Source organism: Cryptomeria japonica, chromosome 11 (assembly GCF_030272615.1).
Source record: "Cryptomeria japonica chromosome 11, Sugi_1.0, whole genome shotgun sequence".
In the NCBI taxonomy this organism is placed as follows: Eukaryota; Viridiplantae; Streptophyta; class Pinopsida; order Cupressales; family Cupressaceae; genus Cryptomeria; species Cryptomeria japonica.
In genome coordinates, this window is record NC_081415.1 from 689,639,594 (window position 1) to 689,650,518 (window position 10,925).

A 10,925-nucleotide genomic window follows, 5' to 3' on the forward strand; every position below is an offset into this window, starting at 1 on the left:
TTATTTATTTTATTTATTTATTTATCCTCTTCTAATATTTTAGAAGGTCTTGTTATGGCTAAGGATTTGAATTTCAAATACCTTCATATTGAAGGTGATTCAGCTATTGTCATTAATGCTTGCAAGGCAAGAAAAGCTGATAATTGGCATTTCCGGTATGTTCTTGAACAAATATGGACTCTTCTTGATACGTTTGAGCACCTCATCGTCTCACATGTTTATCGTGAAGGTAATGCATTGGTTGATTGCCTCGCTAATATGGGTTGTGACAAAACTATTATTGATTCCTCTCAATTGGGGGGTGATTTGATGAGCTTCCCAAACCTATTAATTATAGCCTGTAGAGAGTTGAGGATTTAATTTTTCTTATTATATGATTGCTCGTTTATACGAGTTGATATTCTCTTCTCTTGGTGAGGTATTTCTTTTCATAATTCTATTTGGTTTTGATTTGAGCTACTTTACCTTACTTGATCATCACTTGGCATTCATTAATGATGAGTTGGTTGTTATTGATGTTGTTCGTGTGTTTGGTACTCTCTTCTGGTGCGAAATCTAGAGATTTATTTTCACATTGGGAATCTGTCCTTCATATGTCATTTAAAGTTTGACGTAGCGTTGTTTTCATGATTATCTCTGTACGCCGCTTCTTTTGGTTTGTCAGTTTTTTTATGATATATCTCCTCTTTCTTTTCACTTCCGGCATAAAAATTTTGGGCTTCATTTCTCTCTAGCATTTCCGCATTCACTTCTTCTCCTTTGCCATTTGTCTATAATGGCAGACCGTAGATCTCATGCCATTGGTGTCAGTCATGTTTTGGAACCTTGTGTTTCTTGTAAATTCTTAGGTTTTGTAGTATATATATATTTTGGTTGCAGTTGTTTTTTGGTGCAGGCGCATGTCAATTTTGATTGCAGGAGTTCTTTGTTGCAGAGCCTTCAAGATATCCCAAGAACTTATCTTGTAAATAAGCTTGCATGCTCCTATTTTGTAAAACGAGCTTGCATGCTCCTATGTGTAAATGAGCCTGCATGCTCCTTTGCTGATCTCTATTTTGTAACTAGCTCCGGCTAGAGGATTGTTCACTACTTCTCTTCTATAATCATGTTGATGAGCAATGACTAGAGTTTTTCTTGCTAGTTCTTTTCTCTGGGAGCTCAGTTTGAACCAGTTTTTAAATATATTGTAAAAATTATTTATTATTAATAAAATATATCAAGTGGCACTGCCACCTTGCCAAAATATAAAAATATATATATATATATATATATATATATATATATATATATTTTTCCTATTTAAATAAATATTTTTTATTTATTTAAATTATATTTTCCTTAAATTAAATAAATATTTTATTTATTTATTTGGTCCCACCTCTTATATTAATTAAATAGATCTTTATTTATTTAATTAATTTATTAGCCTTTTCTCTCTATGACACTTGTCATTTATCTCTTCAGTTTATCTTAACTACCCCTTTCATTATTTTATTATTTTTCCTACCTACCCTTTTATCCTAGCCGACCAATTATACTTTCAACTTTTAATCTTATCCCTTCATTTTATAAGGTTCTCTCTATATAAGAGGCTTCCTTCATCCTTTCACGGCCCTAACCAATGCAATCAACTTTGAAGTGATCAAGCAACTTCACAACCACAATTCATTCTTTGTTGAGCTCTTATGCACAATACAAAATCTGAGAACAAATACATCAAACAAGATCAATGGAGATCAAACCCTACCAAGCATGTGAATGGTATAATCTTCATATTTTGTTGTGATTTGCATGTTTTAGGTTCTTCATTAGTGTATGGTGGATTCTCAATTATAGAACTAGGGTTTATGTGGTTGGATCTTTATTGGTTTTATAATAGTTTTAATCTTCCAAATTTCACCGTATACATTTTGACACACCCAATGGGACTCTAGTCCATTAGTTTTAACTCTTTTTTTTGCAATTTTAGTCTTTTTTGTCAAGTTGCAGGTCAAATCAGTGATAATTACAGTCGAAATCATGTTTACAAATCATCTTTTTGCATCTATGTTTCTGTTTTGTTTTCTATTTTGCATATTTATCAGAAATCGTGTATGTGATTGTTATTTCTGCATTTGTGCACGACACTTTCGCATTTGCATATTTTATCATGTATTCACATCATTTTTCCTCATCGACGTATCCTTTTTATTGTGCTTATGTTTAAGATCTGACAACATTTTGGAATTCTAGTGTTCACACCTATAAATCGAGCATGATTCTAGAAAATTTATTAGCGTGTATTTGATCATTATTGTTGCATCTGTGTTCAGTGAATGTTTTGCAAGTTATAGGTATTTTTGCATCTGTGTCGATTGTTTGTGCGTTTAGGTCAAGTATAATCGCGTCTGCGTTTTTGCATTTTCAATTTTTCAGTTTTTCATCTTTTTCATTTAGGATTTTTTAATTTTTAGGTTTGGATTTGGATTTTCCCTAACCTCTTGCTTGGACTAACAAAGTGGTGAAGTTGTCTCAAACGTATTGTTGAAGGCCCCCCTTTCACATTTCAATTTGGTTTTTTCTAAAATTAACCTAACAAGTGTGCTTGCAGGTGGGGGTGAGTATTCAAAAGTACTAATCATTTTTCTACAAGGGTAACTTAGTGTGTGTCTCCTCATTTCAATTCATATCTTAATTAGGCTCACACGTTTTCATTGATCTTTTTCTTTGTTTGTTGGAGGTTAATTAACTTTTATTGGAGTGTCTTGTGCCTTTGTCATGCTTGTGTTTAGATTAGAACCCTAAAGGTGATAACAAAAGTATCCTCTCCCCTCGTCTTCCATTGGACCTTGGGTGTAAGAGAAATTGTTATTGTCTTTTAGAGGGCTCGCATCTTGTCTTGTGAGAGGGAAGGACCCAAGTGGTATTTTGTTTCGGTCTGTTATATAAAAGATTGTGGTTTTAGATGAAAGTCTCTTATCACTTGGTGTCGATGTGTTATATCGATGTTTGTCTCCTCAAGTACCCATAGTGGTGTGTAAAACCCGCAAGGGCTAAGAGGCCTCATTAATTTGAGCAAAATGCTACATGTATAGCCACCAGATACCTCGAAACATGACTATACACCTTTAGAGTAGTCGCCCACCCTTTTTTGACCAAACATCGTGATAATTTCAATCCAAGGGGATAGTTGGTTTTCCCCCCAAGATACTCACCATAAAGCTCTTGTAGGATGAGACAAAAGTTCTAGCATGAGCTACTTGTAGATTTTTGGGGGGAGGGTGATAGGGTCATCCTTCCAATCTTGTAAGCCCCTAGTTGCCTGCTCATGAAAAGGACAAAATAGTGAATACACCCATCAAGGTGTCCCTACACTTGAGTCGATGGTGATTCCAAGTTATGGGTTGAGGTTATTGCCATGAAAACATTGACCTTAGGTTAAGAAAGTGTTTGATGTTTCTTCGATTGCACTAGACCTATGGAAATTAAGCACATGCACATTGTGCTCAAAAATTGACAAAACACCCTCAGACATTGTGTCTTCATTATTTGTTGTGTTTCCTTGCCACAAGATTTTCAACATCAAGATCTGGTCACACTCAAAAATTGGAAAACTTTGGCTAAATTGTTGAAATTTGTCAGAAATATGTTTGTGTCTGATTCTAGCGCGTATTTGATCTTTTTGGTTGTGTTTGTGTTTGTTCTTAGCGCCTATTTGAGACTTAAAATTGCGTCTGCGCAGGACAACACTACGTATTTGCATTTTTTCATATCATACTTGAAAAAATTGTCAACAAGGCTTAAAACTGCATTTGTGTTGGAAGAAATTATGTCTACGTTTTTAAACCGCATTTGTGCAAGACAGAATCGCGTATTTTTATCAAACTAAGAAATTACATTGTCAATGAGTGGAAAACGTGTATGTGCATTCTAAAACTATGTATAAGTGGATTCTTTCTGCATCTGTGAACTCACAATGTGTCTGTGTTCTGAGATCAAAGAGTTTCTAAGGTTGCTTCCTCTAAGGCTTCATTTTTAACCAGCCAGTCTTTATCATGACTTTGTTACACATTTCCAATTAGTTTCAGTCATCCTTTGTAGTCCCTTCATACATACTTTTCCAACTAGAGTCAAAAGGTTGTTTAGCAGTCTACATCTTATCTTACAAACATACTACATTATCTCACTAAGTGGTTCCCATATCAGATTTATCATCTTGGGTACCATTTGACTATCTTTAGTTAAGGTCAACTTACCTCATCAAGAGATCTATCATCTCTTTGGAAGCCACACCTTGCTTTAGATCATTACATATATCTTGGAAATTACACTTTTGGACATTGCAAGACAACCCTAGATTCTCATTTCATCTCATAATTCCTTTTGGTCTCCCATAGTCTTCACATTTTCCTCTATCTTTTATTTTAGCCAAGGTTTAGTTCATGGTTGAAACCCATTCACAAAAGTCTAGAATAGAAGTCAAGGAAGCTCTAAGATCTCTCAACACGAGTACCTATGAGTTTGAAGGAGATGAATTTTACAACCCATTTGAGACTCTCAATAATCTACCAAACAAGGACAATGACAATGGCAACCACAATAACAATCACAATGCATCCATCACTTCTGCAAACATTCAAGATATTATCTTGGACCCACGATTCAATAGGATGGTGGAAGAAATTATGAGAAGAGATAGACAATTCTTCTTAAAAGTGTTTGCACAAAGTGGAGCAAGATTGCCCCATGATATTGATGTTTCACAAATTTTGGAGGATGATCCTAATCAAGTGAATCAAGCTATTGCAAATCTTAGAGGAAATGATGGTGGTAATAGAAGAGAATGTTTCATTCATGAGTCACCCTCCTCCTTGTTTCAAAAACAAAAAGTCACCAACACTCATGCTCATGCCAATTTTGCTAGAAATTCACATGAAGAAACTCGTACTTGTCCTTTCTTATGGCGAAGGAATGCTAATACATAAACCCATACTCAAGAAAATACACAAGATCATGACACAAGGAGACCCTGTGTAATATTTGGGGACAATACTAAAGATCATACTTATAATACCCCTTATCCTCATGGTCATCACATATACAGTCATCCTAGGCCTAGTGCTCCTCGTCATAATACCATACCAGGTGGCCATACACTAGCTACAATTGTGTTCCTCCTCCATATGAACATATGTATGATCAATACCATCCTTACATGCATTATATCCCTCCTCCTTCACATGGTGGCTTAGGCATGGGAATGACTCAAAGAGATAAGACACCACCTAGTAATTACTTGCCACAACAAATCAAGGATTTACAAAAAGAGATGACAAATATGCATGCACCAAAACAAGGCTACACAATGAAATACATATGTCCTTATCCATTTGACAAAAGCATACCCATGCCTCCTTTTCCTCCATATTTTGTGACACCAAAATTTGGCAAGTATGGAGGCAAAGGAGATCCCAAGGCATATATATGAGAATTTTTCATAGCTTGCATAGAGGTGGCAAGAGAGGAATCATACTCGATAAGACTGTTTCCACAAATCTTAGGTGGACAAGCCATGGAATGGTTTTCACAACTTCCGTCTGGGATCAAATCATGGGGTGAACTAGCAAAAGATTTTATACAACACTTCTCATCCAATATTGAAATGGATGTATCAATGACCACTTTGTGCAATACCAAACAAAAAAATAGAGAGTCTTTTGCATCATTCTTACAATGGTAGAGAAGTCTATCTAGTTGATGCTCTTATGACATCCCACAAAAACAAATGGTCATAATGTTCACTCAAAATTTCAATAAGGATATTGGATATGAAATAAGAAAAGCTTGTTTGCCTACTTTTAAATAACTCATTAAAAAGGGATTGGCATTTGAGAAAGTCCTCATTGAACAAGGCACCATTAAGCTATTCAAGAATAATAAAGATAAGTCAAATGGGAAAGACAAACCCTACTTTTGGAACAAAAACAAAAATATCGTTAACGATAAGGTAATGGATGCAAACATGATAAAACTGAAACTAGGGTAATGGATGCAAACATGATAAAACTGAAGTTAAGTTTCCCCGATGCAAGTTCATTTAATAACAATAATCAAGTGAATGCTCAAAGGTCATCAAAGTCTCTAAGAAAATACATTGCATTGGGAGAGCCAGTCAAGATGACATTTAAGAAATTGGTTGCAAACAAGCTTATAACAATACCAAATATTCCGCCATATGAACCAAAGGTAAAACCTGCATGGTGGAATGATGATGAGTTTTGAGAATATCACAAGAGTAAGGGGCATAAGACTATCAATTGTCATAGATTGAAGAACATTATACAAGAACTTATTAACAAGGGCAACATAGAAGTTGATGGTCACACTTCTAATGAGGAACAAGTGATGTTTAAGGAACCATTCCCAAAGAATGATAAGGGAAAATCTTCTAATACATCTAACAATGCCAATTATACTACTGCAACATATGATTACACAGTCAATCATATTTCAATGGACAATCATGTGTCTACCATTATTATCAAGGGAAAAACTCCTGAAGGTTCTACCCGAAGGAGTAAAGTTGTTTTAAAAGGCATTGGACCATCATCTTCGTCATCTAATGACAACACCCCTGAATGCAATTTTACAACTCGAAGGGGTAAAGTCACCTTGCAAGGAATTCCATCCAAGGTCACAACTCCATCATCTACCAAGAATGAGTATGACCTTGTAGATCAATCAGGGAAGAAATCCGCCCTTATCTCCATCCATGACCTTTTTCCTATTTCATCATCACATAACACTATTCTTGACAATGTATTGAGAGAAACCTATGTTCCCATTGATCTAAATGTGGACCAATTTCAAGCCATGGTGGGATACCTTTCCACTTCACATTGCCTTACATTAATGGAATTCAATGACGCATCTCTATGTCAACCACACAATGCACCTCTCCATATTGAAGCCTTTCTCCATAACAACAATATCAAACGAGTCTTGATAGATGGAGGAGGAGGTCTAAACATTTGCACATTGAAAACAATCTTACAATTGGGATACTTTGAACAAACTGTGGATTCAATAAATAAGATCACCATAAAAGCATATGATGACGAGGAACACTCATCCAAAGGAACAATCACCTTACATTTAAGCGTTGGGCTAGTGACAAAGGATGTGTGGTTTGCCAAGTCCTTGATCTCTATCTCACATACAATATACTTTTGGGACATCCATGGATACATGAAATGAGAGAAATACAATCAACATATTGCCAATGTATTAAGTTCCCACATAATGGAGTTGAGGTGATAGTCAAAGGCGATCAAACCCATTCATATATTGCAACAACTTGCAACCACAACCAGAGACAATAGTTCCCATCAATAGAGAAGCAACTCTATCTTCAACGTATGTTGATCCTTAATCATTTAAATCTTCCACATCAAAGCAAGGAGAGCTCGAAGGAAAACACAAATACAAAGGCATGGGAGAATATAGTTTGAATCAAACCATGTATTTAAGACAATTAATGGATTCTCCTAAGGAATATGAATGACCACATCCTTCAGAGAAAGTATCCACAATCATTATAAAATGGGATCCCACTACATTCAAAAAATGGGGTGAGATGGAAGAAGAGGACTTTTACAAAATGCTTTATAAGGAACATGAAGAAGAATATAATCAAGACCACATCAAAATACCATGTGAGAACTATGGAAAAGGTTTTAAGTTCTTACAAAAGATAGGATATGATGGGAAAAGCCCTCTTGGGTTACAAAAGAAAGGTATTGTCGAGCCGTTGCAACCAAAGCTAGTACCAAAGAAGTAGCGCCCAAAAGGACTTGGCTTTACACCCTTTATATTAGGTGGTCTTGTTCCCAAACAACATTACAAATCACATATTCTACCTTCGCTAATAACCAACAACAAAAAAAGCATTATTCCACAAACTCTAATGAATGGGAATGGGGTTCAAACAAGTCATCCAGTGACTTTGAGCTTACAGAAACTTTCAGAGAACTAGGTGAACCCACTGAAGGGGAGAAGTTTAGAAATTAATTTATAGTTGGTCAAACAACATCATATGATTCTACATCTCAAGAAAAGAAAGATAGTGGAGAACCGTGGATAAAAACATGGGATCCTATTGCCTCTAGGTCTTGAAGCTCTAGGTCACGACCGCGGAAAGTTAAGACTCATGTTGTTGAGTGTCCTTCTAGTGATGCCAATTTAGATTCATTTACAGTTGATATTGATGAGGAGAGTACTAGCGACGACCCTGGTGATTACATTGAAATACCCGAAGACTCTTGCATTTGTACCCTCACACCTATCAATTTTGAAAACACTGATGGCCTTACCCTCATCCATCCACAACTCATTGATTGGGACCAACAAGGGCCTCCACAACTTGACACATTCCAAAATGATGAGGCCTTTATTGACTATCTTGGTATAAGAAATGATCTTCCTATTAAGGACCACAAAGTAGGACACATCATAGAACTCAATAACGTGGCATATTTTGGAGAGGGTGCCAAACCTTCAAGTCACAAAAACATAAAAATCAAATCAAATAATGGGTATTTTGGTGAAAACCGCAATGTGGCACTTTCTAACCATAAAAAAGTAAAAAGAAAGGATGTATTTGATGGTGAAAACCTATTTAAGGTGCTTGAGGATGGAAGGTTCGACACTCTCCCTATGACATCATGTGAATAAAAACCATCTATGTTGATTGAAGAAACTATCAAGACAAATATTGGGACAAAAGAGGTATCACACAACATCTTCCTAGCACAGTCTTTGATAGAAATAGAGGGACCAAAGTTCATAGAGTTATTCACAGAGCGACAAATCAATTTTGCATGGTCATATGTAAATATGCCTAGATTGGACCGTGATTTAGTTATGCATCACTTGACAGTTACTCTAGGCGCCAAGCTAGTTAAGTAGAAACTTCGTAATATGCATCCACAGGTGGCAAGTGGAACTCGAGAAATTATGGGATGTGGCTTCATCAAACCAATTGACTACCCAGAGTTGATTTCTAATCTTGTACCTATCAGCAAACCAAAAAACAACATCAAAATATGTATACACTTCAGATATATCAACAAGGCTTGTCCCAAAGATGATTTTCCATTGCCAAATATCGATTTAATCATCGATCTTACAGTCGCCCGTGCAATGCTATCACTAATGGATGGATTCTCTGGGTATAATCAAATCAAAATAACACTTGATGGTCAACATAAAAAAACATTCACATGTCCTTGGGGCACCTTTTGTTGGAACGTCATGCCCCTTGAATTAAAGAATGCAGGTACAACATATCAAAGAGTTATGACAACTATCTTTCATGATCTCATGCATGCCACTATGGAAGACTATGCAGATGATCTCTTGGGCAAATCAGTCACAAGGGAAGAACACTTGGACATATTATCAGTGGTTTTTAAATGTCTAGAAAAGTACAAAGTCCAATTGAATCTCAAGAAGTGTGTCTTTGGGGTGACCTCTAGGAAACTCCTAGGATAAATTATCTCAAAATGGGGTTTTGAAGTAGATCTAGCCGAAGCTAGAGCCATACTATAAATGCCACCTCCGAAGAACATCAACCAACTCTGATCTCCATAAGAAAGATTCCAATCAATCTATAGATTTATAACACAACTTGCAGATAAATGTCATCCTTTTCGGCATCTACTTCACAAAAATATCAAGTTCAAATGGGATGATAAGTGTTAAGAGGCCTTTCAAATTCTCAAATACTATCTCCTAAATCCACCAGCATTGATGTGACCTATTCAAGGAAAGCTTCTATTACTTTACATATTAGCTACACCAACAACATTGGGGTTACTCTTAGCACAACAACATCATGATGGTAAAGAAATAGCTATCTACTACATCAGTGGCACATTGGTTGGTTACAAGCTTAACCACACTCCAATTGAGCGTGTGTGTCTTATTGTGGTTTTTGCTTTGCAAAAATTGCTTCATTACATGCTAACTTAGAAAATAAAGCTTGTTGCAAGAATTGACCCATTAAAATACCTTCTCAATAAGGCAACTCTCACTGGCAGATTGGCCAAATGGGTCGTGATGTTGAACGCGTTTGATATTGAATAAGTGGACAAAAAATTCATTAAGGGATGAATCATTGCAGATTAGCTAGCAGATGCACCTATGATTTATGATACTCCTATTGTCTCAGAGTTCCTAGATAAATCTATCTTTACAATGACAAACATAAAGCCTTGGCAACTACATTTTGATGGTTCATACACACAACATGGCACAAGAGTAGTCATCCTCTTCGTCACACCTCAAGGGGATTCCATTCCTAAGTCATATTTATTATCATTCCCTTGCACAAAAAACATACTAGAATATGAGGCTTTAACAATAGGATTATAGATCACAATTCGATGGAAGATCCAAGAACTTCACGTTTTGGGGGATTCTCAACTTGTGATTCGCCTAGCAAATGATGACTACTAGACTAAAGATGAGAAGTTAACACCGTATAAGAAAATGGTGGATGATTTCAAGAAATAATTCACACAAATAGCCTTTGAACAAATCCCATGGGATAATAATCGAGTTGTTGATGCCATGGCTACAATTGCTTCTTTGATCAACATGCCTCAGAATGAGACCCGCTATGAGTTCTTGGTGTTGAATTGGTTGAATGGACCAGAATATTGAGGGGAGGGGGTGAATCAGTATTCCCACAATAACTAAAACTTTCCCATAATTTCTAAACCTTTTACTGATATATCATTTTCATTGAATTAAGCTCATGAATATGAAAAAGCAAATGCAGAATAAACAAATAACTCAGCCACATATTGAACACTGAATTTTATACATGGAAAACCCAAATGGGAAATACCATGGAGAGTGTTAGCTCTCTAGATAATATAACT